Source organism: Salmo trutta, chromosome 13 (assembly GCF_901001165.1).
Source record: "Salmo trutta chromosome 13, fSalTru1.1, whole genome shotgun sequence".
Classification (NCBI taxonomy): Eukaryota; Metazoa; Chordata; class Actinopteri; order Salmoniformes; family Salmonidae; genus Salmo; species Salmo trutta.
Genome location: NC_042969.1, coordinates 19,249,523 through 19,255,697, shown reverse-complemented (window position 1 = coordinate 19,255,697; position 6,175 = coordinate 19,249,523). Strand labels below are relative to the sequence as shown.

Below are 6,175 nucleotides of genomic sequence, written 5' to 3'. Positions count from 1 at the left end.
AGTAGGTAACTCTCTCAGAGTTGGCTTCCTTCTCTTTCCTGGGCTGAGTTGTGTGGTGTTACCCCCCTTGCCCCCTGTCATGTGCCCTGGGTGAGACAGGCAAAACTGTGTTGACCCCTGTCATGATCTGGGGTGAGACAGGCAAAGCTGTGTTTCCCCCTTCAATGTGATCTGGGTGAGACAGGCGAAGCTATGTTGCCCCCTGTGTCAAACAGGAAAAGCCTGTTTTGAAGGACGACTTTGTCTCAGGTTTAGGCCCTCTGTAATCAAATCACAGACCGCGTGTGTCACAAGGTCAGAGGACAGATGTGTGTGGTGACTTCATTCCCCTAACAACTGATCCTGGGTCGTATTAGTATTTGCTCACAGTGGTTGTGGTATGGACTGAGGAATTAAGAGCTTATCCTAGATCAGTTGCTGAGGGGGAGAAAGTGAACAGGGTTTGGAATGAGACATCGTCTTTGACACAGACACTTGTTGTTTGCCCCTCTCTGTTTTAGAAAGAAAAAAGGTGAAGCCATGGAAACGGACAATGTTTCCAGCTATTTATTTGCATAGCCTTCAACTGCAAGTCTCCATTTGAAGTGGTCCACAGTAAATCTTGTATACAAGCAGTATGTTTGTTTTTGGTTTAGTCTGTCAGTGGGGTGTTGTCCATAGCAACCTTGACAAAGATAAGCAATACAAGTCCACATGAGGCGTGGTTAAAATGGCAGTCTACTTGTACTTATTATTACAGATGACATGTTCATCGGTCTGCCTAGTCCTTGACCATTACATTACACATAAGAGTCATTGGACGAAGGCTTCTTCTGTACAGGGGAGTTTTGCTAAGAGCCCCGATGCTCTGTCTAAACATTAACACGCATCGCTCGTGGTAAGGTTTTGGAACCTTATCTTTCACAACAGCAAGAAATAATTTTCAAGAAACAAAAGGATAAATTGATACACACCTTTGTAATGTTAGTCTTCTCTCATGGCCATATGTGTAACGGAAAAAGCCAGCCAGAAACGTGTTGTCACTGAAAAATACTGTCGGCTGCAACTGGGCTGAAGCTGATTAAAACAGTGTACAGTAAGTGTATATTTTGCATTTGTGAAATTATTTTGATGTGATATGAAAGTAGAGGGATTTATGTTTCTAGAACCCTATTGTAATTGAGAATCAATTCAAGTTTAGATGGAGTATTTGTCTGTTTTGGCTGCCAGAGACAGGCTATCTCTGAAAATAACATATAAAGTCCTTTGACCTTGAGAAGTAAAGCTTGGCTCCTTAAGAGCACACCTTGGGCTAAAATCGGATGACTATTGAGTTGTTTTTGGAGGAATGCCTCCTGGGTTGGGGTCTTCACTGGTCTGGAGAGCCTCTTGAAAGTAGTGGGGGGGACAATGGTCTGAATTGTGTGATTGGTATTTAAATGCAGCCATAATCTCAGTACTTGGCAAGCAGTACTTGAATGAATGAATATCACACATTTTCAACCTATGTATTATTAACAGTTAGAAAGTATTTGTCAACTCTTTCATCTTTATTACTAAATCAACACATTGAAATATTGCGTGGACTGGCTGTCAAAAAGATGAGTTTAATATGTAATTTGGGTGAACTAACTATCCATTAAAGACTTTAGCCTCTTCAGGGACAATGCTGTGCTGGCGCCCTCTGTTGACCATTGTTGGGCAGAGCCGCATAGCTCTGCAAAAAGAGAGACACTCAAATTTCTCTCCCATCAGACAAGTCTGTAAGAAGTAGAACGGCAGACCGGAGCCGCTGGTAAAGCAAGACGTAAGCACCGGGTGAGCTTGGGTTGAATCCAAACATTCATTCTACCAGATCGTCTCTAGGCTTTCACTCGGACCTTGAGAAGGTGAGTGTGGCGAAGTAAAACCTTTACTGGTGCAAATGTTTTGGTCAAGACGAGCTCAACGCTGCTCAATCGTTCAATTACTAGCCTCGACTGGCTTGCTATCTTGGCGCAGATTGAAAATGCAGCCACAGTTTCGGCCTGAATTTCCCCTGGATCGAAAATGAAGCCCGGGGAAAGAGTTGAATCCCAGAGCTGCTTTTGGCTACTCAATAGGAAGTCCACCGTTTTGGTGAATTCTTGTTGAAGTTTTTTGCCTGGAATTATATGTAGGGGTGTTGGAATGTCTGCATCAAGCAAGCGAAACCCCGTGATACAATTTAGCACGAACAAGAAAGAAAGTAACTTGTTATTGTAACTTTGTGGTATGGCAGTATCGTTAGCAGGCTATTGATTGTTGCTGTTTCTGACGCAGTAGGACACAATGTAACGTTGACTGTAAAGTCTTGTTTTATTGTTATGTAGCCTGATGAGTGTGCTTAAAAACATTCTGAGAACACTGCTGACGTGGGAAAACAACTTGCTGTGTTATGCCTTCATTTATTGCAATGTGAAGTGGAATTACGCGAGAACATTTATATATTCTTGTACCTAAAGATGGATAAAAAAAATGTTTGCTTGGAAAATACGTGTTTTTCCCCCCTCCTGATTGCATCCAGCAATTCATCTTTGATTCAATAACGTTTCACATGACAGTGGAAAGTTGCTTATGTTCCGCTAGGACGGACTGATGTGAAGAGAATAGGCAGCACGGTATTTCTTCGCTTTTTAGGCTTCTTGCATAATAAACGACAGTATCCACACTAAATTAGATATTTGATTAGCTGTAAGCTATATAACCTCCTTCATTGGGTGGTGGTGATGCACATATGTTTCTACACGTTGTTACGCACACATTTTCCTATTGAGTCAGTCAGACAGCTTTCACATAGAGGCGTGCTATATCAGATACTGTATATAAACATTTGACTCCTCGGCGGGAACAGGAGCAGTCTAGACCTGCCTGAAATCTGTAGCCTGGGGTCTTGTTTTATATTGTGTGTGAGAGAAAGTTAGGGAGACTATTCATTTAGCTGTGTCTTTGTGTTCGGCAATCTATCCATTCTCTCAATCTCAGCCTTTGCTTATGAAAGCAGGACCAGGGCCCTTATCCACAAAGCGTCTCAGAGTAGGAGTGCTGATCTAGCATCAGTTTGGACTTTTAGATGTGAATGAATATGATTGTATGTACTGATCCTAGATCAGCTCTCATACTCTGACACGCTTTGTGGATAACGACCCTGGAACATGTTTTGGGAGAAAGCTTGTCACCAAAAAGCCTGTGTTTTCCTCTACTGTGCTTTGGGAAACAGGAGGGCTATTTTATTGGATAAAAACTCAAGTCAGAATTGCATTAATTTGATAAAATCCATTGTGAAATGTTGAGACTTGCTTTTGTGTTCTGTCTGACTTGCTTGTGTGTTCCATCTGATAGTTCTGACTACCAAGCCCTCTGTGATCAGGTGTTCTGAATGTTCCATGCTGCTGCTGCTCCTTCATCCCAATGGGATGTTATATTGGCTATGTAAGGTTGGGTAGCCTAGTGGTTAGAGCGTTGGGCTAGTAACCGAAAGGTTGCAAGTTCAAATCCTCGAGCTGACAAGGTACAAATCTGTCGTTCTGCCCCTGAACAAGGCAGTTAACCCACTCTTCCTAGGCTGTCATTGAAAATGAGAATTTGATCTTAACTGACTTGCCTAGATAGATAAAGGTCAAATAAAAAATAAATAAACATGTTATAAACATGCTGCTACTGTCTAACCTATAACATGTCATGTTATTCATGACTAGTTTATACAGTTTATGTTGATGGGAACCACAGTCCCAACAACATGCCAGTTCGTGTATTTTTCCATGTCATGTGCCCTTCAAAGCCATGCTCAGTGTGTGTGGGGGGCCAATCCAGAACCCAGTCTATAGAATGAGAGTGGAACCAGGCAACCTTCCAATGAATTAGGGCCCCTGACCCTATCCTTCTACCCAGTACAGGACTGCCTGCCCCCATAGTCCATCCATTGGCTGTTCCATACAGTCCGTCACACTATGACTTCACCCCCTACTAGAGCTGGTCCTCTGTACACTCTGGCCAATTGAATGTAAGGAATGTATTCATTTAGATGTTTATATAGGATATTTATTCAGATTAGCATAATGCTGACTGTGTCCAATATGTTGAAATTGGATGTCTTTGAAAAGACACTCTTGAAATTGAGTTTTTGTTTCTCTGTTTAATTCAATTCTGATTGGCATTCAGTAGGCCACTGACTGGGAGAGTGTTGTCGAAGTAAACACATTGGACGGTACTACTACAGTAGAAGTCAGTATAAGAGTACTACTACTACTACAGTAGAAACCAGTATTAGAGTACTACTACTACAGTATAAACCAGTATTGGTGTACTACTACTACTACAGTAGAAACAAGTATTAGAGTACTACACTACTATTACTACTACTACCACAGTAGAAACCAGTATTAGAGTATCATTACTACTATTACTACAGTGAAACCAATATTATTGTACTACAACTAATACTACAGTAGAAACCAGTATTAGAGTACTACTACTACTACTACAGTAAAAACCAGTATTAGTGTACTACTTCTACTCTTACTACTACAGTAGAAACCAGTATTAGTGTACTACTACTACTACATTAGAAACCAGTATCAATATACTACTACTACAGTAGGAACCAGTATTGGAGTACTACTACTACAGTAGAAACCAGTATTACTGTACTACTACTACTCTTACTACTACAGTAAAAAACACTATTAGTGTACTACTACTACTACTCTTACTACTACAGTAGGAACCAGTATTTGAGTACTACAACTACAGTAGGAACCAGTATTAGTACTACTACTACAACAGTAGGAATCAGTATTAGTACTACTACTACTACAGTAGGAACCAGTATTAGAGTACTATTACCACAGTAGGAGCCAGTATTAGAATACTACTACTACAGTAGGAACCAGTATTCGAGTACTACTACTACTACAGTAGGACCCAGTATTAGAGTACTACTACTACAGTAGGAACCAGTATTAGAGTACTACGACTACTACAGTAGGTACCAGTATTAGAGTACTACTACAGTAGGAACCAGTATTAGTTAATCACCAGATAGTAACCTTGAGTTATTTTGAATAGAAAAAATATTAAGGTATTCAGATTTTTGGCAGTCACGAGGGTGTCCACTTGTATGTGTAAGTTTGCGTGTGTGTGCATAGCAGTGTGGCAGTGTGGCCTTGTCTGTGAGTACAACATATGTAGCTGAACACGCGTGTGTGTGTGCGTGCCTGAACCCGCCAGTATGCAGATCATATTACTGAATGATTAGCCACGGCCTCCTTTCCCCCAGTGGCCCAGGGAAATGATTTTCCTCTGTCATAATTCCCCCACTGAATTATCCTGGCCAGTGACTCATACACACATACCATATAGGCTTAGTTACTGTGCACGGTAGTGATGATGACTCTCACTCAGGAGAAGGGAGATGAGATGAGGTAAACCCCTTTTGACGATAATCATTAGATGGTCATGACTCACGGTCAGAAGGACGAAATTGGGCTATATTGTAAGAATTCCTGAGGACAGTATGTAATTTATTCTTAATCAAAGATTAGGAGATAGGGTCGGTGTTAAGGTAGCATGGGGTGTGTGAAAAGCGCTTTACAAATGAATTGAATTATTCTTTTAAATGATTCCCAGGACGGCTGGTGTGTTAGACTAGTGAAAAGGTTAGCCTAATGTTTATGGTTAAAGGGGCCGTGTAGTAAAAAAACAGGGTTTTCCACTATGTTGTTTGAAAAACCGCCTGAATTTTCAGTTTGTTTGGCGGGGTGGGTTTTTTGGACTACCAGGCGGTCTAAGTTAATAGACCAATAAGAGTTTGCCCTCCTATCTGCCAATAACAGCTAGTTTTCAGGTTACATATCCCGCCCATTAGGTTCCTCCAATTAGGCCCTTCTCTCAGACCACTCCCAGACAGTTGTTGCTTGAGAAATTGCATTTAGCTAAAAAGCTATTTTTGTTTCATTTTAATCAAAAACAATCACCGTAAGGTACATAATTGTTATCCAGAAATGATTTGATATTGAGATAAAAAAAAACGCTGTGTTGGGTATTGGATTTGTGGTCAGAAATTTCAATACATGGGTTTCTCATAATATAGCTGGGAGATCAGCTATATGAGGTGTTGATGACCCTGTAGGATGTCCCTCAGGCTGGGGCTGATTTAGGACTGGGAGACTGGGAGTCA

General features: G+C 41.1%; 1 protein-coding gene across 2 annotated transcripts in view; it reads left to right on the top strand.

Annotated features, from left to right (window-relative positions):
* Window positions 1–1,657: 1,657 nt before the first annotated feature.
* Window positions 1,658–6,175, top strand: part of LOC115205393 (bifunctional heparan sulfate N-deacetylase/N-sulfotransferase 1) — an 89,332-nt gene continuing 84,814 nt past the window's right edge. For both annotated transcript variants that reach the window (XM_029771340.1, XM_029771339.1), the window contains exon 1: window positions 1,658–1,868. The gene's annotated coding sequence lies outside the window, so the exon portion shown is untranslated. The remainder of the gene's footprint in view (window positions 1,869–6,175) is intronic.